Source organism: Sciurus vulgaris, assembly GCF_902686455.1.
Source record: "Sciurus vulgaris genome assembly, chromosome: 12".
NCBI lineage: Eukaryota > Metazoa > Chordata > Mammalia > Rodentia > Sciuridae > Sciurus > Sciurus vulgaris.
In genome coordinates this window covers 11,312,488-11,339,004 of record NC_136473.1, presented here as the reverse complement: position 1 = coordinate 11,339,004, position 26,517 = coordinate 11,312,488, and the positions used below count along the sequence as shown (strand labels likewise).

General features: G+C 36.1%; 1 pseudogene across 1 annotated transcript in view; it reads left to right on the top strand.

Annotated features, from left to right (window-relative positions):
* LOC306642117 (aldo-keto reductase family 1 member C2-like) overlaps nt 1-21,123 on the top strand; it is a 28,606-nt pseudogene extending 7,483 nt beyond the window's left edge. The window contains exon 5 of the transcript XR_013766819.1: nt 21,076-21,123. The product of XR_013766819.1 is annotated as an aldo-keto reductase family 1 member C2-like (transcript). The remainder of the gene's footprint in view (nt 1-21,075) is intronic.
* Nucleotides 21,124-26,517: the final 5,394 nt, after the last annotated feature.

Here is a 26,517-nt window from a genome sequence, read left to right as displayed (position 1 = left end):
GATGAGCCAGGATCAAGATGACCTCATATACTTCTACCACCTACCGACCACTTTCAAGGTTCTCTTCTGCCTCTGCAGGGATACCTCAGATGTAACCCAGCATGTCGGGCCCTTATTGATCATCTTTCAGGTCCTGGCTGTTATCCCTAGATGGATGTGGCCATGTCCCTAGTTGGTGGGGGCAAGAGCAGCTAACCTGTAGGTACCTTGATAATGGACTCTAGTCTCCAGCAGGTGTCCCAAGATGGAAGATACCCAACTAAAGATGGTGGCGGTGGGAACAGAGGTAATACAAGGTGGTGACAGAGGTGTCCCAAGATGCCATGCATTGGTAGATGGGCAGCCACAGCAGCATTTCCACACAGGGCACAGTGTTACCATGTGGGGCACTGGGCTGAATCCATGGAAAGTCAACCTTTTATTAATTCTTGGTGCTGTTATTTCCTGAGCTTTAAGGCCCCTATTGATGAAATTTCTTCCTGCACCTATATGTAGGAATGTTGACCCTATATTTTTTCCTATGAGTTGCAGAGTTTCTGGTCCAATTTCTAGGTCTTTGATTCATCTTGAGTTGAATTTTGTGGAGCATTAGAGACAGGAATGGGATTTAGCCTCATTTTTCAACATATGCTTAACCAGTTTTCCTAACACAATAATTTTAAAAGGCTGTCTTTTGGTCAATGTGTTTTTGGCAACTTTGTCCGGGATTAGAAGACTCTATCTGTGAGTTTGTTTCTGTGTCACTGGCTTTATTCCATTGGTCTTCTGTTTTTATGAGTGTTCCATGCAGTTTTTGTTACTAGAACTTTGTGTTATAATTTGAATTTGGGTATTGTAATGCCACCAGCAATTGCTTTCTGGCTTAGAAATGCTTTGTCTCTTTTGGGTTTTTTTATTTGTCCAAATGAGTTTTAGGATGGTGTTTTTTTTTTTTTTTTTGTTTCTTCTATGAAAAATATTGTGGATATTTAATGGGTATTGCATTGGATCTGTATATTGTTTTGTTAGTATGATGTTTTAGCAATGTTATTTTTACCTATCCATGAGAATGGAAAGCCTTTCTGTCTTGTAGTGTCTTCTTCAAGATTTTTCTTCAGTGTTGTAGCTTTCATTGTAGAGCTCTTCTACCTGCTACTAGTCAGTTGCTAATCTCACATTTTATTATAAAAATGTCTTCATAATGTTTTCTTTCTCTCATCATCACCGGCTCACAGTTTTTTGTTTACTCTATCCAAATCTAATATAATTTACTCAGCCTCCCTTTTGATGCTGAAATCTATCCAAATGCCTTCAGTTGAAATTGCACTAAGTTGCTGCTTTGTTCTTCAGACTTTATCTTATGAATATTACTGGAAATTCTTGATTTTTGGCAAAATTCAATTGAGGCTCAAAAATTTCCTTTTCTACCTCACATCTGGAATTTTCCATGTCTCCTTCATGAGACAAAAGTTTTACTAAATACTTCACTTAAAGTGGCTTGCTCTTTGTCATATCATTTTTAACAGGTTATCAAAGATGCTATTTAAAACAAGATTATTATTACTGATATTTAAATTCATACTTCATATTACATACTGTTTTCTTAAGCTTCTTTTACTTTTTTCTGTTTCCAAAGGTACTAACTTTTTTTCTTTTTTCTTCTTTGTTTTTATTAGAGCTTTATTTTTCATATAGTAGTTGAGTTAATCCCAGCAAAACTGTACATACATGGATACTGATTTTGGTTCATGATCCGCCTTTTCCCTCCAGGCCTCCCTCTACTCTTCCATTCTACTTTCTTTACTTGACTTGCTTTCACTTGTGGAAAAATGTGCATTTGGTTGATTCTTCATGTTATCCTGACTTTTCCTCCTCCTTTCTTTTATTTAACTCTAGTTTCCACATATGAGAGAAATCTGACCATTGAGTTTCTATATTTGGCTAATTTCATCTAGGATGATATTCTCCATTTCCATCCATTTACCAACAAATGCCATAATTTTATTCTTTTTTGTGACTCAGCAGAACTCCCATTGTGTGTGTGTGTATCACAATTTCTTAATCCATTCATCTATTGACAGACATCTACGTTGAGTCAATAATTTAGCTATTATAGTGCTGCTATAGACATTGAGGTGACTATCACTGTAGTTTGCCAAGAATTAGGATAACTGGACCATATGGTGGTTCCATTCCTAGTGTTTTGAGGAAACGCCATATTGTTGTCCAGAGTGGTTGTTCTAGTCTGTAGTCCCACCAACAATGTACAAGTGTATTTTTTTTCCTCACAACCTCACCAACATTTATTGCTATTCATATTCTTGATCATTAACATCCTGACTAGAGTGAAATAAAATCTTAGTGTAGTTTTTATTTGCATTTCCCTGATTGCTAGAGATATTGTATTTGTTGGAGCCATTTGTGTTTCTTTTTTTGAGAAGTTTCTGTTTTGCCCATTTATTGATTGGGTTATGTTGCTTTTTAGCTTTATTTGAGTTCTTTATATGTTATGGATATTAATCCACTATTGGAGTGGTAACCAGCCAAGATTGTCTCCCATTCTGTGGGCTATCTCTTTATTTCTCTATGCCTAAGATTTTGTTTTATGGCATCCTCTTATTGATTCTTGGTTGTATTTCTTGCACTGTGGATGTCTTGTTAAGAAAGTTAATTCCAGTGCCTCTATGATGGAGTGTTGACACTATGTTTTTTTTTGAGCAGTTGTAAAATTTCTGAGTCTTTGATTCATTTTAATTTGCATTTTGTGCAAGGTGAGAGACAGGGTCTAATTTCATTATTCTACATGTGGCTATACAGTTTTCTTAGCACCATTTGTTAAAAATACTGACTTGAAGATATATTTTTTCACCTGTGTCAAATATCAGATGAATCTTCTATTCTATTCCATTGGTCTTCATGTTTATTTTGATGCTAATACAATGCCAGTTTTGTTACTATTGCTCTGCAGTATAATTTCAGATCAAGTATTATGATGCCTCCTGCTTCACTTTACTTACTTAGTATTGCTTTGGTTATTCTGGTCTCTTATTCTTCTAAATGAATTTAGGAAGAGTTTTTTTCTAATTATTGTTTGAGGTCTATGTGGAATTTAATGACATGGAGTATTTTCTCCATGTAATTGGGTGCATTTATTTTGGCATAAATATTAACTATTATGATATCTTCTTATTGGATTGTTCCCTTTTCTAAGATGTGGTGGACTTTCTCACCACCACTTTGTTTTTGCTTGAAATCTGATTTGTCAGATATAGGAATAGCTGCTTCTTCTTGTTTCCTTGGACAATTTGCCTGGAATATTTTTTCCTATCCTTCCTCCTTAAGCCTGTTCATGTCTTTACCTATGAGTATCTCTTAAACAGTATATAGTTGATTCTTATTTTCTGATATATTCTGCTAATCTGTGTCTTTTAAATGGGGAGTTGAGATCATTAACATTCAGTGTTAGTATGGATATTTCTGGTTTTCTGCCATTTATTTTTTTTGCTATATTTTATCCTGTTTTGATTCTAATTTGGTGGATTATTCTTCTATTGAACTTCTATTTGTAAACCTTGGAAATAATTTTTTAGTTCCTTTATGTGCAGTATATTTTTGAGTGTTTTTTGTGTAACTGGCTTTGTGCTCACTAATTATTTTAGTTTATTATTGTCATAGAAATTTTTATTTCCTCCTTGAATTTGAAACTGAGCTTTGATGGATATAGATAGTAATGTTAGCTGGAAGTTGTTTTCCTTTAGTGCTTGGAATATCTCATTCTAGGTCTTCCTTAATTTTAGGATCTGAGCTGAGAAATCATTTTGAACCTTGGTAATTTGTCTCCAAATGTGACCTGATGTTTCTCTCTTGCAGCTTTTAATATTCTTTTATTTTCTGTGTTAGGCATTTTTATTATGATCTGTCTCAGTGAGCTTCTTATTTAACTAGGTCTATATGAGATCCTGTAAGTCTCCTGTAAGTGGATTTTTATCTCATTTCTGATATGGGAAAATTTTTCTGTTACTACCTCACTGAAAATGTTCTTTATTCTTTTAGTTTATATCTCCATGTTTTCTTCTCTCTCAATGATTCTCAGATTTGGTCTTTTAATTTCTGTTAGAATTTTGTATATTCTGGTCACATTATATAATTTTGTTCTCTTTATTAACTTCTGTGTACTCCAGATCAAATGGCCTGCCTTCAATGCTGGAAGTTCTGTCTTCAAGGGCAAGATTCTATTTTCTATGCAGTCTAATCTGCTAATGATCACTTCAAGTGAGTTTTTAATTTGATTGATTGTGTTTTTCATTTTTAGTTCTCTTTTTTCTCTTCACCATTTCCATTTCTTTATTAAAGTGTCTTTCATCTCACATAATTACTCTTTTAATTTCTTCCTTAGATCTTTTAGTTCATTGAACATTTAAATAATGAGTTTTTCAATAATCTTTTTCTGGCCTTTTATACAGTGAGATCTTTTGTTGGGGATGGGATTTTGGGTGATATATGCCTGTTTTTTTATATTTTCTGAGGTCTTGCACTTGCACATCAATTAAGGTGAATTCCTCTACCTCTTTTTTGCATGTGTTCTTTTTTTGTGTAATTATCTTATTTGTTCTTCTCTCTGCTTTTGATGTGTGAGTAGATGTTAAAATTAAGGTGGGAATGGGACTTGAGTTCAATCTCTGATTGTTCTTTCTTAATTCCTTTATGTTGGTTTGCAGCTTTTGTCTCCTCACTTCTTTGAGTTGGAGTAATGTCAGGGAATGTTTATTTCAGCAGCAGAGTTCCCTAAACCGTGGACTGTTAGGGTTCCCTGCATTTCACAGAACGGGGCAAAATAAACAACAAAACAACCATTGCAGAAAACAAACAATAAACAGTATTAAATACCCCATTCCTACTATGACACCTTTAACTTTAATTGACACCCATTAAGAGGAATGGTGGGTTCAGCAGTTCTCAACAGTAAAAACCATAACCAGGAAGTAGATCTAGTTTTAAAGAAGACTGCAGGCATAACTATATCTTCCACAACATTAATGATTGTATTGGTATTAATGGTGGATGCAGGAGTTATACAATGCATTTAATTTGAAAGATGGCAAAAATATAGTTAGGGGAAAAGGAAATGTGTTAGGAAGTTAGAAAACAACTTTAGAATTTCAGAAAGTGAACAGAAAGGAGGCAGAAGTGGTGTATCAGTGATGTTTATTCAGAATGAGGGGGAAAATAGAAGAAGCAATGTATTGGGGAAGAGGAAGAGAGAACAATAGGATTTTTCCAGAAGAGAGAACAATAGAATTTTGCCATTAGCCTGAAAAGAGAAAAAGAGAAGTGAGAGAAGTAAACAAATAGAAATAATACAAAATGAAACCAAATATACAATCCCAAAATCTGAACCCTCACAAGAAAAAAAAAAAAAAACATTAAAATTTTTTCATGAGGAAAACTTCATTACATTTAAAAAATATTAAAAATGAAAGAAAAAGAGACAAGTAAGTGTCTGTATATGAGTCCCGGAACCAATCAGCACAGCTAGAATTCACATGCATGCACATATACGCACTCCCCCCATACCCAACACACATGAAGGAATAAAATATAATAATAATAAAAATTTTTAAATTTCAAAATCCAAAATCTTAGTGAAGATGGAAGGAACCTTCTCAACTGAAGTGGTTAAAATATTTGACCAGTTTGGGTGATCATTATTTAGGTCCAGTAGTCATTCTTTCCAGTTCCTCTTGAATTATATACTCATAGAGAAAGGGGTAGGGGTGGTTAGCCCTTTCCTGTTTTGTGTTGTTTTCTGAGTTAACAGTTGAAGAACTTTAAGACTGAAACTGTTTGATATAGGACTCTGCTTCCCTTCTCACCAGGGCTGGGTTAGGGCATACCATCAGTTGGTGTTTTTGAACTGAGATAGGGCTTAACTCTAATCAGATATCACAGGCTTTGGTGAGTGGGGACTTCTTTGGAGAGATTAGATTGACCTGTCCCTCAGGACAGACAACAGCCAATCTATAGCCAATCCCTTCTGTCGATCTGATTCTCAGGATCCTCCCAAGAAATTCAATCATGGAGCAAGGGGCCCTATCCACTCACTGCTGCCAAGGAGCACCACCTTCCCAGGCTTAGTCTGAGTGCATTCACCCTCATCTGCTTCGACTCCTCACCTGCTTCAGCTGGTCATGAGAGCCACCAAAAACACAAAGGAGTCTGGCTCTCCTTTGCCCTTCTGATTCGAATTCCCCCTGGGTATAGTCTACACCACACCTGTTCCACTCACATCCCTTTATGCACAGACTAGGTCACTTGATCGGTGCTGCCTGAACACTGTGGCTGTGTGGTTCTTCATTTATTTTTGTCCTGCTCCCCCAGGTCCTGTGGCTAAGGATGTGCATTCGCCCCAACACGGCTCCACCGCAGCTCTACGTGGCCACTTGAGATAGAAAGCATGCTTCTCAGGCACCAGAATGCTCTGCAGCCTCTGCATCAGCTCAGGTTAGGCAGCATTTTTGATCTCAGGTTTCTCTGTACCAAGATCGTGATGGCCCTCCCCCTGCCTGTGGTCAATCCACACCGGCGGCATGGCTGCCAGGTCAGATGTGATGTACACTTCCTTCTTCGTTTATTATTCCCAAGTTTCTGAGTCCCTAAGCTGCTTTGAGTGTTCCATATTAAATTTAGTGAGCTCCCTCTTTCTCCCACCTCACCGGGAAGCTGTGAACCCTCTACTTTGGTCCTATGCCAATGTGCAGCGTGGAAGGAAGCTTGCCTCCCCTTCACCGTCTTCCATTCTCAGAAGTGTTAACTCGACCAGAAGGATCTTTTCTTTTCTTTTTTTACTTTTGACATTTTATTTTCACATTAACCTTAGCATTTCAAAGAATCTGATTCCTTCTTTTTTTATTATTTTTTTTATTTTTACAGACTGTATTATGATTCATTGTACACAAATGGGGTACGACTTTGCATTTCTGTGGTAGTACACAATGTAGATTCACACCATTCATATAATCATACATATACATAGGGTAATGCCATCTGTTTCATTCTAACATCTTTCCCACCCCATTTTCCTCCACACCATCCAAAGTTCCTTCATTCTTCTCTTCCCCCACCCACCCCCCTTTGTTATACACTGTCATTCATTTATCAGAGAAAACATTCAGCCTTTGGTTTTTTGGGCTTGGTCTATTTCACTTAGCATGATATTTTCCAACTTCATCCATTTACCAAAAAAATGCCATAATTTTATTCTTCTTTATGGTTGAATAATATTCCATTCTGCATATATACCACAGTTTCTTTATTCATTCATCTATTGAAGGGCATCTAGGTTGGTTCCATAATCTAGTTATTGTGAATTGAGCTGCTGTGAACATTGATGTGCTGCATCACTGTAGTATGCTGATTTTAAGTCCTTTGGGTATAGGCCAAGGAGTGGGATAGCTGGGTCAAATGGTGGGTCCATTCCAAGTCTTCTAGGAATCCCCATACTGCTTTCCAGAGTGGCTGCACCAATTTGCCCTCCTGCCGGCAATGTATGATTGTACATTTTTACCCACATCCTCACCAACATCTGTTGTTGTATTCTTGATAATCGCCATTCTAATTGGGGTGAGATGGAATTTTCGGGTAGTTTTGGTTTACATTTCTCTAATTACTAGACATGTTGAAGTTTTCTGTTGATTGCTTTTACATCCTTTTCTGTAAAATGTCTGCTCATTTCCTTAGCCTATTTATTGATTGGATTATTTGTATTCTTGGTGTAAAGTGTTTGAGTTCTTATAGATTCTGAAGATTAGTGCTCTATCTGAAGTGTGTGTGGCAAAGATTTTCTCCTGCTCTGTAGACTCTCTCTTCACATTGTTGATTGTTTTCTCTACTGAGCAAAAAAACTTTTTAGTTTGAATCTGTTCCAATTATTGATTGCTGATTTTATTTCTTGTGCTTTGGGAGTCCTGTTAAGGAAGTCTCGTCCTACGCCAACATGATGGAGACTTGGAGGTAAAGTTTCTTCTCTTAGGTGCAGGGTCTCTTGTCTAATTCCTAGGCCCTTGATCCATTTTGAGTTGAGTTTTGTGCAGGGTCAGAGATAGGGGTTTAGTTTCATTTTGCTACCTATGGATTTCCAGTTTTCTCAGCACCATTTGTGAAGAGGAAATCTTTTTTCCATTGTATGATTTGGCACCTTTTTATATTATGAGAAAATTGTGTTTATTTGGGTTTGTGTCCATGTCCTCTATTCTGTACCATTGATCTACCTGTCTATTTTGGTACCAATAACATGCCGTTTTTGATACTGTTGTTCTGTAGGATAGTTGAAGGTCTGGTAATGTTATACCACCTACTTCACTCTTCCTGCTACAAATTCCTTTAGTTACTCTGGGTCTCTTATTCATTCAAATAAATTTCATGATTGCTTTCTGTATTTCTATGAGGAACGTAGTGGGAATTTAATTTGTATAGCACTCTTGGTAGTATGGCCATTTTGACTGTATTAATTCTGCCTATCCAAGAACATGTGAGATCTTTCCATCTTCTAAGGTTTTCTTTAACGTCTTTCTTTAGTGTTCTGTCATTCTCATTGTAGAGTTCTTTCACCTCTTTGATTAGATTGATTCCCAAGTATTTTTTTTTTTTGAGGTTATTGTGAATGGGGTAGTTTTCCTAACTTCTCTTTCAAAGATTTCATCACATATGAATAAAAATGCATTAGATTTATGAGTGTTGATTTTATATTCGTCACTTTGCTGAATTCATTTATGACTTCTAGAAGTCTTTTGGTAGAGTTTTAAGGCTCCTCTAAATATAGAATCATGTCCTTTTCAAATAGTGAAAGTTTGAGTTCTTCTTTTCCTATTTGTATCCCTTTAATTTCTCTGGACTGTCTAATAGTTCTGGTTAGAGTTTCAAGGACGATGTTGAATAGAAGTGGTGAAAGAGGGCATCCTTGCCTTGTTCCAGTTTTTAGGGGGAATGCTTTCAGTTTTTCTCCATTTTGAATGACATTGGCCGTGACTTTAGCATTGATAGCCTTTACAGATTTCCAGATGTTGAACCAACCTTGCATTCCTGGGATGAAACCAACTTAATTGTGGTGCACTATCTTTTTAATATTTTTTTATGCAATTTGCTAATATTTTGTTAAGAATTTTTGCATTTATGTTCATTAGGGATATTAGGCTGAAGTTTTCTTTCCTCAACCTGTCTTTGTCTGGTTTTGGTATCAGGTTGATATTAGCTTCACAGAATGAGTTTGGACAGGTTCCCTCCTCTTCTATTCATGGAATACTTTGTGGATTATTGGAATGAGTTCTTCTTTGAAGGTCTTGTAGAACTCGACTGAGAATACATCTGGTCCTGGTCTTCTCTTGGTTGGTAGGCTTGGATAATTTCTTCTATTTCACTGCTTGAAATTGATCTGTTTAAATTGAGTATGTCTTCCTGATTCAGTTTGGGTAAATCATATGTCTCTAGAAGCTATGTCGTTGAGATTTTCTATTTTGTTGGAGTATAGATTTCAACACTTCTAATTATGTTTTGTATTTCAGTAGTGTCTGTCATGATAGTTCCTTTTTCATCATGAATTTTAGTAATCTGAGGTTTTTCTCTGCTTCCCTTTGTGAGTGTGACTAAGAGTTTATCAATTTTGTTTATTTTTTCAAAGAACCAACTTTTTGTTTTGTCAATTTTTTGAATTGTTTCTTATATTCAATTTCATTAAATTCAACTCTGATTTTAATTATTTCCCGTCTTCTACTATTTTTGGTGTTGGTGTGTTCTTCATTTTCTAGAGGTTGGAGCTGTAATGTTAGGTCATTTATTTGTTGACCTTTTTCTTCTTTTATTGAATGTGCTTCATGCAATGAATTTTCCTTAGTACTGCTTTCATAGCATCCCAGAGATTTTGATATGTTGTATCATTGTTCTAGTTTACCTCTAAAATATTTTTTATCCTCCTCTTGATGTCTTTTATTATTCATGCTTCATTCAGTATCATATTATTTAGTCTCCAGGTGTTGGTGTAGTTTCTGTTTTTTCTTTTATCATTGGTTTCTAATTTCATTCCATTATATCTGATAGAATGCAAGGCAATATCTCTGATTTTTTGTATTTCCTAAGAGTAGTTTTGTGACATAACGTATGGTCAATTTTAGAGAAGGATCCAAGTGCTGCTGAGAAGAAAGTGTATTCACTTGTTGATGGATGGAATATTCTATATATGTCTGTTAAGTCTAAATTATTGATTGTGTTATTGAGGTCTATGGTTTCTTTGTTCAATTTTTGTTTGAAAGATTTTTCCAATGGTGACAGAGGTGTGTTGAGTCACCCCGTATTATTGTGTTTGGTCTATTTGGTTCCTAGAATCCAGAAGGATTTGTTTAATGTGCATGGATGCTCTATTGTTTGAGGCATAAATATTTATGATTTTTATGCCTTGCTGATTTATGCTTCCCTTAAGCAGTATGAAATGTCCTTCCTTATCCTTTTTGACTAACTTTGACTTGTCATCTGCTTTGTCTGATATGAAGATGGAAACCCCCACTTTTTTACTGAGTATGTGTGCATGGTATGTTTTTTCCCATCCTTTCACCTTTAGTCTGTGGATAATTTTTTCTATGAGATGAGTCTCTTGAAGGCAGCATGTTGTTGGTATTTCTTTATAATCCTATCTGCCAATCTATGTCTTTTAATTGATGAGTTTAGGCCATTAACATTCAGGGTTATTATTGAGATCTGATTTGTATTCTCAGTCATTTTGGCTTAGTTTTGGCTTTTAACTTCACTTGTTTTCTCCTTTAATTGTCTAGTCTTTAGGGTAGCTCCTCCCTTGCTGACTTGCATTGTTGTTTTTTATTTCTTTCTCATGGAATATTTTGCTGAGGATGTTAGGCAGTACAGGCTTCCTATTTGTAAATTCTTTTAGCTTTTGTTTACCATGAAAGGATTTTATTTCATCCTCAATTCTGAAGGTTAGTTTTGCTGGGTATAGGATTCTTGGTTGGCATTCATTTTCTTTCGGAACTTGAAATGTATCATTCTAGGCCCTTCTTGCTTTTAGGCTTTGGGCTGAGAAATCTGCTAATATCCATATTGGTTTCCCCCATATGTAATCTGATGCTTTTCTCTCTCAGCCTTTAAAATTCTATCTTTGTTTTATATGTTAGGTATTTTAATTATAATGTGCCTTGGTGTGGATATGTTGTAATTTTGTACATTTGGTGTCCTGTATGCCTCTTGTATTTGATTTTCCATTTTATTCCTCAGATTTGGGAAATTTTCTGGTATTATTTCATTGAATAGATTATTTATTTCCTTGGTTTGTATCTCTGTGCCTTCCTCAATGCCAATAATTCTTAAATTTGGTCTTACTCATGATATCCCATAATTCTTGGAAGTACCATTCATGATTTCTTATCATCTGCTCTTTGTAGTCAACTTTGTTTTCAAGATTACATATTTTGTCTTCATTGGCTGAGTTGTCTTTCAAGTGATATAGCCTGTTGGTTATGCTTTCTATTGAGTTTTTAATTTGGTTTATTATTTCCTTCACTTCAAGAATTTCTTTTTTTTCAGAATCTCTGTTTATTGAAATGATCTTTTGCTTTCTGCATTTTCTCTTTTTACTGTTTATTGGAGTTATTATTCATTGCCTGCATTTGCTCTCTTATCTCATCATTTGCTTCTTGGATCATTTTAGTTTTGTACATTCTGAACTCCCTTTCTGATGTTTCTTCTGCCATGCTGTCATTGAGTTCTATTTATATAGCATCTAGGTTTGTTTGGGACACTTTCTTCCTTTGTTTTCTTATGTTGTTCATGTATCTTCCCCTCTACCATTGTGAATTCGAGGTATTGCATGTTTCTCCCCTATAGACTTACAATGTCCCTGCAGGTTTTTAATATCTCACCTTGAAGTTAGAGATCAGTATTATCAGCATACAAACAATATGCATCCTTAACTCTAATAGTTCTTATTAAGATGTTAACCATGCCATCTTAATAAACAGAGATGATGAGTTCAATTATTATCTACAGCATAACCAATAGGTTTGCAATAAGGACCACAATTTCTAATGGTGGACAAAGAGGATGGGGAAGGGTGTAGGATATAATGTTAATGAATAAGTAGTGAGTTTATAGAGGTACTACGTCATAGAAATAGTGAAAGCAGAATTAAAAGAAATATGTAGTTAGCATGAGAAAAGGATGAAAGAAAGAGTGTCCAAGGAAACAGATAAATAAAAGGAAAATAGAGTGAGAGGCATATTAATAAAAAGAAAAAAGTAGGAATAATAGTAGGTAAAGTAGGAATAATCATAATACTAATTTTAAAAAACTGTACAATAAAACTATACTGTGTTGTTCAAACCTCCTAGTCATCAGTAACCTGAAGTCTGAGAGGAACCTGATAATGTGCTGTCCCAGGAAGGGTGCTGTCCCACTATGGATGGTGGCCTCCAGGTTGGGTATTATCAATGCTAGTGGGCAAAGGTGACCCCACTTGTTTATAGGTGGTCAGCTGCAGCAAGGGTGCTAGACCACAGACTGCAGGCCTCTTTGCTGGAGATAGTGGGCAGTGGGCCAGGTGGCTGGGCCTCTGCACTGAAGATGGTGGGCAGCGGGCCTTGTGGCAGAATCTGTGCATGGCCAAGAATTTTTAAGTGTATAGAAAGATTTAAAGAATGAAATGAGCCTCTCTTACCAAAATTCATCAGTTTTTGAACTTTGGTATTTTACATTCTGTTTCTTCTTTCTCATGTACAACTAATTAGAACAAATAAAATTTTAAAAAATTTAAAGATATTATTATGTATTTATAGATCTATTTGACACAATATGTTTGCAATTACTGAAAATTGTTTGATACTTCAAATATACCAAATTTAGGCAGTAAAATCCCCAAAAAGCCAGCTCTTATTTCCTTTGATCTTGTTTTATTTGTGTTTGGAAGTTCAAGTGTATTCATTCAACTTATTATATCATCTTATATATTAAAATATTTTAAAATCTTTAGACTTTTCAGACTTCAAAATACAAGAGCCTATTATTTTTAAAAAAACAATGTTAGTTTTGTTTCATCACCAGTTTCTTTGAGATCTCATTTGGCCCCAGTGTTACATTGTTTCAATATTGTATATACAGGAATGGGTTTATATTTATTTCGTGGCTTCATGTATTGAGTGTTTGCTGATTAATAACTTTAGAAAACTTTTGAAATCTTTTAAATAGTGTTTCTATTTCTTTCAGTTTGATTAAATTGTATTTTCAAGAGTGTCAAATATACAATCCAAACATGTTGTTTTTCTATTTCTGTGATTAGGTTTTTGAATTCCAGTTGACTTCAGAGGACATGAAAATCCTAGATAGACTAAGCAGAAATATTTGCTATGATGCTGTTTGCTTGTAAGGGACTGGTGCACATGTTGCCTTGGCATATTCTCTGAGGAGGAATTTAGGATGTTTGTTAAAAGATACCTCAAAAGTAAGACTAAAAGCAGTAAGCTGAAATGAAATAGAGATAACTTTATGACTTCTAGTACTTCAAGCCCCCAAGTAATGTCAATTAAAAAGTTTTTAAGCCAGAAAACAAACATCTTAGATGGTTACACTGATTCTAGTTTACACTTTCTCAGGCTTTCACACTTCTGAGCTTCACCACATCTCTTTGCCAGCTTAAAACACACCTCTTGATACCAGCTGACTATTCAATAGGAAAATTGAGCCTAGACTTCAACTCAGAGGCAGTCCACAGCTATTTTTTCTGCTGAGAACAGAGCTGTTCCTTCAAGTCCCTTCAAACACAGATGCAGGAAGGTGCTCTGAGGCTACAAATTGGATTTGCAGTGCTCTTCTGCAAATTGACACTATAAAACTCTCAGCTGCCAGTCTTGCCAACCCCTGCTGCTTTTCTTTTTTTTTTTTTTTTCATAAAGTTATCTCTATTTCATTTCAACTTACTGCTTTTAGTCTTATTTTTATTACTTTCCTAATAAAAATAGGAAGCTATGCAAGGACAGTTTTTAAGAGGAGAGATTTAGCATTCACAAACCAATCCTACGGTTTTGAGGGCAAATGTTTTTGATTAACTTTTTAATATTGTTTCCTCCAAATTTTTGTGAAATCAAAAATGTTATAAAGCAAATAGATACATGTTCTACTTTTTTAACCTAAAAAAAAAACAAAAACAAAAAAAGTACCTCAAAACTAGAATGACAGAGGCCAGTTTGAAGTAGGGGTGTGGTAGGAATCTTCAGAGGTGCTCATCCTACAGTCTCTCCACAGCTCTGTTTTCTGACACAGAGGAGTAATAGATTCTCCTCTGCAGTCCTTGCTTCATAAAACTTTCCAGATCACACAGTATGGTTGCTTACTTTAAACCTATATATCCTTCTCACTGTTAAAATATTGGGTGGAAATACACCATGGATATTACCAATGTCACCTAATTCACCTGAGTATGAGATACACATATGCATGTATATATGAATATCATATAAATGAATCATTATTCATGTTTATATGAATATTACTGTCTTAAAAAAGAGGAAAGTTCTGTCCTATGCTACAAGGATGAGCCTTGAAGATGTTAAGATAAATGTTTCCAAAGTAAAGTTTTACACCTTTCCCTAATCTTGCTCAGTTCCTTTTAATGATAAAAGGCATTGCATCAAGCTTGAGTCCATGCTAAAAATTCCCATCATGTCACATGGACTCATTCACTAGACTCTTTACATTTAATATCTTTGATAGTTTATATCTTTCTCTTTCTTTTAACTATTTTCATTAAAAGTTTTCATTAAAAGTTTTTAATTATCTTCATTATTAACCATAATACACTAAATGCACACAGTTAAGTAGTACAGTGTGATATTAGATATGTCTACTTTGTATAATGATTGAATCAGGAAAATTTCTGTCACTTTGAACAATTATCATTTCTTTGTGGTGTGGTGAGTGCTTTCAAAGTACTCTTTTCTAGCTATGTTAAAATATACTCTACATAATTGCTAATTCCAGTCACCCTACTGTGCAATATTAAGCCAGAACTTATTTCTCCTATCTAACTTTGTACCCACTTCTGAATCTCTCCCCTCCACTTCTCCCCTCTATGATCTAACTGTTTTAGTCAGCTTTTATGCTTCTGTGACTAACGGATCTGGAAAGAACTATTATAAAGGAGGAAAAGTTTTATCTCAGGGCTCACAGTTTCAGAGGTCTTAGTCCATAGAAAGCTGGCTCCATTCCCTGGGACTCAAAGTGAGGCTGCACATGATGGGGGAAGAGGGTGGTGGATGGAAGGCAGCTCACATCACAGTGATCAGGAAACAGAAAGAGAGACTCCACTCTTCCAGACACAAAATATATACCCCATAGATATGCCCCAATTCCCACCTCCTCCAGCCACACCCTACCACTTCAATTAATCCCATCTGGGATTAATTCACTGATTGGGTTAAGACTCTTGCAACCCAACCGTTTCTCCTTTGAACCTCCTGCAGTGTCTCACACGTGAGCTTTTGGGGGACACCTCACATCCAAACTATAACACCAACAATCCTACAACAGGTTATATATCTAAAATGAAGAGGGATAAGTGCTCCCATGTTCACTGTAGCATTATCCGCAATAGCCAAGATATAGAGTCAACCTAAGTGTCCATCAATGTAAGAATGAATTTCAAACTTGTGCTACATACATACAGTGGGATGCTCTTCGCCATTAAAAAATGAAATTCTATCTCTTTCAACAACATGGATGAACCTATAGAACATTATGTTTAAACAAATAATCCAAGCAGAGAGGGACACGTATTACATGATCTCACTGCTATGTGGAATCTGAAAAGTTGATCGGTTTGAAGTAGAAAAGTTTACAATAGTGGTGGCTCACCTTTACAGTTTACATTTTTCATGATGCAAACACTGAATTTACTTCCAGAAGAAGTAGCCTTGATGAAGCAAATTGGAGCTCTTGGTTTTTTAATTTTCTGAGATAACAAGATATCAACAAAGAGGATAAAAAGTTTTAAAGGAGAGACATAAAACTGGAGGAAAATGTGGAGGCAAAAGCCCATAGAATTTGCCATTCACAGAACACTTCACTACTACTTCATGATCTACGTTTCTAGGATGCACAGGAAGGACATTCATTTTAATGAGTGAATGTCAGGAAGGTTGTGTTACTACTGCCAGCTGAGATTTTATTGTTAATACAGATAATGAGATATTGCATTAATAAGGATTAGCACCATGGCACATCATAAGTTCTAAAAAGTTGCTAGATATACTATTTTCACTGTTAATATTTTATTAGTTAGGGGAGAATTAAGATTAAGAAATGAAGATCACAAAAAAGAAATGAGAGCGGGAATCAATCAGTAGTTTTCATCACCAATTAAATATCTAATAATAAGCAATTCCTTTCCTATCACTTCAAGTTTGTGATATTACTACACAGACATTTACCTTGCTGTATTGCACTTTTTTGGAGATGGGACACAGTATTATATATGTCACTTACATATAATTCCAAGTCTGACACAATATTTTGCCTGTGGTAGGTAGCTAGTATGTAATTTATGCATCAAGGAAATGAAACTATAATTGCTACTGGCAATCTGTATTACCTGAAAGTATTTATTAGTTCTGAACACACAGCTGGTTAGTTCTTCTCAAAACAGAACAGAATTATTGTCTGTCTTCATTAAAAATTGACAATAATGAGTGGTTATCTCTGCTTCATTGAGTGTAGAGGAATATGTTTGACTATATTTTTTCTGTGTCCTGTGTGTTAAGTTCCAGGCAATAGAATATGATGTGAATAATTTATTATTTAAAAAATATATTTTAAAGTTATTTTCATGAATGTAAGAAAGGAAGATTATACACCAATAGTGTTTTAGTCAGTGTTTTTTCACTGCGCCGACTAAAGGATCTGACTAGCACAATTGCAAAGGAGGAAAGATTTATTTAAGGGCTCATGGTTTCAGAGGTCTTAGTCCACAGAAGGCCGAATCCATTCCTCAGGGCTTGAGGTGAGGCAGAACAACATGGTGGAAGAGCGTGGCAGAGGAAAGCAGGTCACATCATCAGGAAGCAGAGAGAGAGAGAGACTCCACTCTCCAGATACAAAATATATACCCATAGCCAAGCCCCAATTCCAACCTCCTCCAGCCACACACCATCTGGGATTAATTCACTGATTGGGTTAAGACTCTTGCAACCCAATCATTTCTCCTCTGAACCTTCTTGCATTGTCTCACATGTGAGCTTTTGGGGGACACCACATCCAAACCATAACAAGTAGAAAGGAAATAGAATTGTTTTGCGGCCACGTTAATAATGGAATGATTGCATCCACATTATTATTTCTCATTTTAGTGCTGCTGACCACCCAGATTACCCATTTTCTGGTGAAAATTAACAAGGAGACCTTTGCCATGACTTCGGCTAGTGTCCTCCACATCAGATAGTGACCCAGGAGATGTAGCAGCTGCTGCTGATTGGACATGTCACTTCTCCTTAATCCATGCTGCTTACTGGCTCACACTCAGCTAGAATTAAGTGTCTAGTTCAGGAAGGAAAAGCATTACATGTTTTTTTTTTCCTGTTCAAAAAATTAAAAAGTCATTCTCCCCAACATTCACCTACTTCAATCCGTTACTTGCATGATTATTTCCTTCTGATTCATTTGGACTGAATACTAACTTGACTAGAAGTTCCGGGCTGGGCGTGGGAGATGATAACAGCCCTTTTGTAGTCATTTCTGCGGTGGAAGTGGGAAGAGTTGTTAGGCGTAGGGAGGTAACCATTAGCAGGTATTCATTGGTCAAGGAAGAAGGAAATGCACTGCATGTTCTCTGGAATTTGTAGCACATGTTGAGAAAGTGACCAACAGTCCAAGTTCCCTTCTGGCAGCTTGAGGGTCAAAACCCTTGGAAAGCAGGATACCAGGTTTCCCTGTGGGAGAATTGCCAGTGAAGTGGGAGGGGAGACAGCCCAGAAGGTGACAAAATGTCACTTATGGGGGTTGGGGCTGAGAAGGGTGGAGCTGGACTCAGCTTTGCTCAGGAAACACTGGACAATACTCTTTCGATAATAATATCCTGCAGATGAAAAGGAAATTTGCACATATTTTATCCAAGGGCTAGACCTGAGAGTCAGGCCTTCTCTGTCTTTTCAAGGAATAGCAGTAATCTTGCTAGCTGAAGTGGGGCAAGAAATCAAAGAAAGAAGGGACTGATTAAATTTTAATTCCATCTTTATCAAACTTTCTTAGGTTTGAAAATAAATTTGGAATGGCGATACTTGACCCTTTAAAATGTCTTAACATAAAACAAGGCATACTTACAAATATAAAATGTCAGCTATCAAAGAGTCATCACATAATGGTGACAAATTAATGTTAAGATGGTAAATAATACATTTAATAAGTCAAATTCTATGTAATTTAAAAAATCTTTTAAAGCAATGAACATAAAGTACCACAATGATTTTGAAGTGTTTTTCTTTTAAGCAACATCTTTTAAAAAGGTGTACGATTATTTTGCACAGCTTTTAGTGATAAAATGTTGATTGTGAGGGATCAAGTTTTCATTTCAGACTACTTTTTTTAAAAGTAGGGACAATGCAAAGATCCTTCAGATTGACAGATGATCAGGACCCAGGTATATGCTTCTCAATAATTGCACTTTCAACTGTTCTGATGGCCACCTTTCCTTCCTCATGGAGACTTTCTGAAGCCATGTCCTTCAGCTGGGTCATACCCTACCAGGTGTGCAAACTGTAGTCTTTCTTGAAATGACCCATCCCTTGAAACTAGAAGGGGCCATAACTATAGTGCTGTGTTGGATTTGGTGAGGTTTAGGTGATCAAGGTGGACGGAGTCAAAAATAACGCCTCAAAGAGAAGGTGTGTTTATCCTTGAGGTACGAAGGCTAACCAGAGACCCGGTGAGTGAATGTGTTGTGGAGAGAATTTTGTATAAGAAGAAAGGCCAGAAAACATGGAATGGGAAAGCAAAAATATAGTCAAAATAAGAGAAGAGCAATGGTAAGGGATGTGTGAGGTTTGGAGGCTTGATTTCTTTGCCTTGTTACCTCTGATTTCAGGACTTTGGATTAGAGGTATAAGCTACAGAAAAACTGAGTGGAGACTGCAAGTCATCTATGCAAGTCATCCAGGTTAGAGGGAGGGCTTACCTCTTTACAGAGATATTAATGGTGGATGAAGGACACATCCAGGAACATTTAGCAAAACACACAGCACATCTTGGTGTGCTCATCCTTGCTGCTTTCTGCCAACAAACCGTTTAAACACATCTCTTATGTGCATGGTTTTGTGCTCTAAGTTACTTTGTAACAACTGCAGTCAATCAGTAATGATCCTATGTTGGAAAATACACCTATATAATTTATGTATTTTGCATAGAATAACATGGAACCATGGTTTCAAATATAAATGTTCAAAATGAATGTGTTGTAGTATTTGCTTTAGGACAATTTTCATGATGACCACTTTCACACCTTTAGAAGGTTTGAGTAAATGATATAGAACATCCATGTTTTCCCACGGTGTCTAAAAGTGTGACATTGGGACATGTAGGTGAATGAATGTGGGTTTTTCTCCATGCCTATTGTGGTATTTTGCTCAAGGTGTTCAAATTCAATTGTAAATTGCCAGTTCACCCTTACCAACTTCAGAAAACTTCTCCTAAGACTAATAATCTCCTCCTCCATAGTTTTGGTTGTATTATTTGATCTAAGGAAGTTAACAGCTCATCATCTAATATCCAGTCCATAATCAAATTTCCCATTTTTTTTTCCCAAAAATGTCTGGTGCACTTCTTTTTCAAGCAGGTACAACTGTGGTTCACACAGTCTTTTGTCTTTTTTGAGCACTTTTATAAGAGAACGTTCACCAATTTTTTTTTTTTCATGTTTTCTGGGAAGGGTTTGTAAAATATTCTAAAGTAATTAGATTTTTATCTTTTAACAAAAGATATTATTTATTTATTCCAGTTTCTATAAATTAGAAGTCTGAATGCCTTATTACATCAATGTTGAACACACTGTCAAGAAAATGTCCTTTTGTTTCTGTAACCTTCAAAATGCAACCCTCTAGGACCCACATAATGACAGGTGGTCACACTGTTGGTAATATTTGTTTTGATCATTTGGTAAAGTGACTACTCATAGCTAGATCTCTTCTTTGTAAAACATGTGCTTCTCTCTATTGCAATTATTACTAAACTGTTGGGTGATAATTGGCTACAGTAGGTCATATTTCATGACCCACTTTCATATAACTTGAGAATCCATCAATGATTTTGCTTAAATAGTTATTTCACTGGGGTTTGTCAATGATGATTTTCATTTTAACTAGTCCTTTCATTTTTCTTAACTGAAATTTTACTATAAATATGTACTTATAAATCAAGATAAGCTACAAATATCTCTATAGGATAGAGTAAATCTTAATAGCTTTCCTTTAATTATGAATGTCCTAAGAAAGAAGTTACTATGATAAATCGTCATCAACAGGGATAAATATTTTTATTATCATTTGCTTTCTCTTTCTCATTCTGTGTATTTTCTTCTATGGAGTCATAGATTTTTATATTCTCCATGTATTATGATTGTTTTACTCAGTATTCCTTTTGATGCTGAAAGCTATGCAAATGTTACCAGTGAGATTCCTACCAAACTGGTTCTGTTGACTTTCAGACATAGCTTCATGTGTCTTTGACCCACTTTTTGCTTCATTGTAAGTTCAATATCCAAAGCTCAATGTGTTCTACAATCCAAATTAATTCTGGAATTTTTATGTTTGCTTATTGTGGACAAAGTTAGTTAGCACTCAATATCTGGTTTTTAGTTCATCTCAGAGACATTATTAATTTTTTTACCCTTCCTGACAACAGAAATATTAAGTTTACTTAAAAACATCAACAATCAATGTTGATGTTTTCAACTCAAAATTCACACTGCACACAGTTTTATTAAGTTTCTTTTATTTTTAACATTCAGTTTCCTATTAATATGTGCTTTTCATAGAAGCTGATACCTTTCTATCTTGTCCACTGTAGGTAGAATGTCATTCTTATCTCACCCAGAGCAAACTTCTAGATTTCTGAAAGTCAAAAAACGTTTGTTGCCTATAGGGCTTTGGAAATCCAATGAGATGATCAATGATAATAAAGATAATAAAAATCACACCTGAGAAAAATTTATTGATAAAGTATTTTTAGTCTTAAAATATGCAGTTTTCTGGAAAGCACACCCAACTGGTGGGGAGGGGGGATAACTTGCATTTTTGAGAAGATTCTAGATGATAATGGCAAGAAGCACATTTGTGGAACCCGGGTTTGCAATGAGCACCTTTATCTGATTTGAAAGCTTGATAACAAGCAAAATACATAACCTCAGAAATAAGACACTTCTGCCTCTCCTTCCAGGATTGACCTCCCCTGTGCTCTTGTTTGATCCAGTTCTTGGTGCCATGATAGAAAGTGCGAGTGAACTTCAGCCCTGATTGCCTGTTGCTACAAACTATGATGTGGGCTTGTGGTCCTGGCCAAGTTCCAGTGAGGAGTGGATCAGAGAACATGCAGGTCACATGGGCCTCTGGGTATCAGGGTTTTTAAACTGTTCCCTCCCGTTTGCTTCTTTGCAAGCTCTCAAGCTTTTTTAGGCCAACCAGATGTACCAGCATGTCCCTGCATGTGTGCTGCATGTGCCTTCCTAAGGGTTTTCTCCTGCTCCACAACACCATGACTACATGGCTGGGTAGCTTTAAAGTTGGATCAAAAAAAGAGATTTGGAATGTAGCATTCCATCAACAATGAATTCTGCAACCCTGGGCAAGTGACATCACCTTTCTTTTTCTGAAATGAGGGAATCGAATACTGTAAATTTCAATCTCAAAATTATTACGGTTTTATTTTGCATTACCTTGGATACTTATATAGCTAAATAGTCATGCATTTATCCAATCCGAATTTTATCTTTCATCAAGCACCATTTCAAATAATTCTTGTTAAAACTGATTGTCTTTTTATTTTCAAGTTGGCAAGAACAGTTTTGGACCCTTATATACAGCAGTGGTAAAACAACCCAAATATACAGATTGGACAGAAAATCATTTATCTCAGTCATGATTTTGTGGTTTCACAATTCACCTTGACTCCCCTGAACTCAGTCAAGGTTTTCTGTTCTAGGCTGGATGCTCTTGTATTTGCAGTCAACACTGTCCTGCGTTTGTAGAACAAAGCACACCTTCTGCTAGAGGGTGTTGATAGTCTGTTGTGAGGCGTGCCCAGCTCCCAGTTGTTTAGCCTCCAAGGAACTAGTCCAAGCTTCACCTCATCACAGTGCACAAGCCCACAGTAGTGACTGTATACTTAAGAAGCCTTTTCAGGGCTAGTCTTGGGTCAGGCACACCATGCTCCTAGGAAATTCTATTGAACAGTGCACATTACAGGCCAGGAAAGACTCCGGGGGTGTCCAAATAACTTCTACCTCTGAACACAAGATATACATTCATAAAATAAAGATGGGAGGTGTGGGGGATGAAAGGTATTGGGGGTTATTTTATTAATCAATCTAGTACATTTATATATTCTGGATATTAATTAATTTCAGATTCAGATATATTTGTTGAAGTGTCTACTCCCAAATTGTTTTCAACATTTTGGATTTTGTATTGTGAAAACAGCTTTTCTCTTAATGAAATTAAATTTTTCATGGATTTTCTTTGTGTCTGATGAGTTTTATGCTTTTTTCCTTCATGGAACATGGTAATATTCTTCTCAATTGTCTTTTGAAAGTGCTTAAGCTCTTCCTTACTTTTTTCTCAAATTCAACTAGATTTCCTTGAAACGCTATGTAAAATATGGATATATGTATATATAATACTATTATTATTAAATTATACATGAATATATAAACATATATATATATACATACACACATATAATTTTTGAGTGGATAACAACTTCCTAGCATCCATAAGTCTTGCTGTTTAAACTCCATTTATTTAAGAAATGGTTATTTTGGAACATCCTCATTCAAACACGAAGTTCTTTTAAAATTGAAGTAGTTGGGGACCAACCATGCCTAGAGTCTGGGAATTCCTCAATGTTTCAATTGGAACTACTAAACTTAGTGAGCTACCTTTGTGATGACTCCTTATCCACTCAGTTTGTCTATTATAGAAATGAATGCCATAGCTGATTGTGCTATCAATAGGAGTAAGGCCAAAGAATTCTCCCTTTACCCTTTAGGATTTTTCATCTTACAAATTATCTATTTTTCATTTTTTAATAATTATTAACAGAATCTAAGCTTGCTTCAAAGTTATTTAATTTTGGCTGATGAATAGAGAATACCTCAAGAATGAGGAGATCTGATTCATTTCATATTGCTTTGCCTGCTCAGAAAAAGTATTCTAATTTATTATGAAGAAATAGCTTAGGTGGTATGGAGGTCAAGAAATACCACAAACTATTTGCAAAAGTTTAATTTATTTTGCTAGCATTTTGTAACAATGTTTTTTATTTTGGAGAAGTCCAATTTATAAATTTTCTGTTTTATGGATCATGCTTTTGGTTTCAAGTCTTAGGATTCTTTCCCTATTTCTATATACTTCCAATTTTTCTCCTAGTTTCTTTAATGTTTGACTTAGTATTTGCTTAAGGTATGACACATTAGCCAAGGTTCATCTTCCCCTCTGTGGATGTCCACTTTTTCCAGCATAATTTGTTGAAAAGGCTCTTCCCTTCATTGAGTTGCTTCTGTACCTTTGTTGAAAACAGGTTGAGGGTTACTGTATAGATCTGTGGCTGGGTGTTCTGTTTGTTCCTTTACCCTATGAGTTTACTCCTTCACCAGTACCACACTGTTCTGACTCCTGTAGCTACAGGATACTCTTGACATTGGAAAGACTGATTTCCACAATTTCATCCTTACTTGAAGTCAAATCATTCACATACAGAAAAATAGTAAATACATAAATAATGCATATCACAAAAATAATTGAGGAAGGTCTGGGTTACCATGTATTTTAAGATAATAATTATTATCTAAAATTTTCACTCAAGAGCAAGCACTACCTGCTTTTATGGAAGCAGGACTACTTTTTATTTTGCAGACATACACCTGTATAGTTTGGAGCTGTTTAGATACACACCTAAAGACTTGTCTATGGCCAGTTTCCCAGATGGCTTCCTCATTAACTGGCTCTAACGATACAGAATGACAAATCTCAACAAAGTTTTCTTTTTGGAACCACTACTATAATTCACAATAGTATTTAGCTTAAAAGTAGACTAATGTTTTATTAGTATGTTATAGTAATAGGACATTGGGGTTCATTTTGACATGATCATACATACATGGAATATAATCTGGCCTAATTCAGTCCACAGTACTTCCCTGTTCCTTCCCCTCTTCCCTTCCCCTGTTCCCCTTCCTCTACTCTAGTGGTCTTCGTTCTATTTATAGTCTTTAAAAATTGAGGCTCTATAGTGTGCATAATGGTGAGATTCATGATGGTATATTCATGTATGTACATAGCAGAGTTTGGTTCTTTTCATTCCACTGATCCTCTTTTCCTGTCTCCCCTCTCTCCCTCAATCTCCTCTACTCCACTGATCTTCCTTGTATTTTCATGGGATTTCTCAACCCTCCTTTTTTTTTTTTTTTTTTCTTTATTTTGGTCTACGTTCTGCGTATGAGAAAACATTCCATCCTAGGCTTTCTGAATCTGGCTTATTTTACTTAGCATGATGTTCTCCAGGTCTATCCCTTTATCAGCAAGTATCATAATTTCGTTCTCCTTGATGCTTGATGACTGAGTAAAAAACTCCACTGCGAAAGGTATCTGAGCTGGTTCCATAACCTGGCTGTTGTGAACTGCACTGCTATAAACATTGGGCTGGCTGTATAACTTTTGAAAATTGATTTCAATATGTAGTGCACTGGCATCTGAAAATCTGCTCAACAAAATTTCTGCTTTTATAAACAAACTAAGATTTTCATGTGGCTTTGTATTTTTATTTGGATATAAAAGCTTGTGGAATGTGGCATCTGACATGTAACTTTTACCTTATTAACCGTAAAGCATATTTTTTTCTAATTTTTTGTCATAAAGTCTGAAAACAAGAAAATGTTGATAGTGTTCATGTTCTGGACCAATTTGGTCCCAGGGCATGAGTCTCAGCTCCAAGGCGCCCTGACACTGCAATGAACCAGACAGACCCAGAGTGCATGGAGTGCAATTTATCAGGGGAACTGACAGAAGAGTTGTCCTGGGTGGCAACAATACCAAGTGGGCCCCACAATTTGGGCCGGAAGGAGGGATCTCACAATTGGTTAAGACAAAAGTGACACTAAGCTAAAATGTACCCAGCTTAGCTTAAGCTGATACCAAAGTCAGACACATTGCTAGTGCCAGGGTCCTCTTGCCCAGCTCCTCGCAGTACTCCCATGACAGCACTCTGCCATTCCCCAGTGTGTACCCTTGCTCTTTAGAGAATTTCTTACTTAGAGAATGGTTACTTAGGCTGGCATATCTGGTGTCTGGGGTGAAATCTTTGCTGATGCCACTCCTGAGGGCAGGGATGGTCCTGCAGCTGAGTATGCTCTGCTCTTCAGTCTTAGTCCTCTCCATTGCCGTGACTTTGCTTTTTCTGGCCTGGCGAGTCTCACTTCAGGGCAAGCTCCTGATTCTTTTGGTGGATCTCGTACATGTTCCCTGTTAACTCCTTGGCATCTGGTTTGAATGAGGTCACCTTAAGAAAAAGACCTTGCCCCCCTTTTGGGGAATATAGGCATCTTCTGTCTTTTCTAACAAGCCCTCTCAGGTACCAGGACACCACCCTGGTGAGAAGTCAGATTTCACAGAACTCACATTCTGTGAGTTTATCCTTGTCTTCTGGTGAGTTCTCTTTTGGTTCTGTGTGCCTAGTTCAATATTTTGTTTGATTTTTAATGCCTAATTGAAAGTTTTCTGTTTTTGTGAGCACTTTAATTTTGGTTTTATTTTTGGTTAGTAATGTGTATTAACAATTGATTTAGTTTACTCTTTTTCTCTCTAATTGTTTCTGAAAATTTTCTAAGAGCAAAAATAAGTAATCCAAATGGTGAGGATGGGACATCAAATTAAAAGCCAAGATAGTATCCTGTGGGAAGATTACCTGGTCACAGGCAGGCATGGTCACCACTACAGTACCTGCCAGGCACAAGGCAATTTCCATGCAAGGAAAGAAAGTCTGATCATAGGTTGGACAAACCAAGGCAAAGGTTATCTGCCAAGTTAAAAAAACAAAGAATCCTGTGCCCAGAAATACTTGTCAAAGCAAAACACGCGGATGATTTTGTGACAGGACTTGAAGTAATTTCTTTGCTCTTGAGAGACTGATCAGAAACAAAATGGGATCTCAAAATTTTAGAGCATGTTAGGAGAATTTGAATGCCTAATTGAAAGTACCCCAACTGCCCATTCTTTGCATTCCTATGCAGGTGTTGTC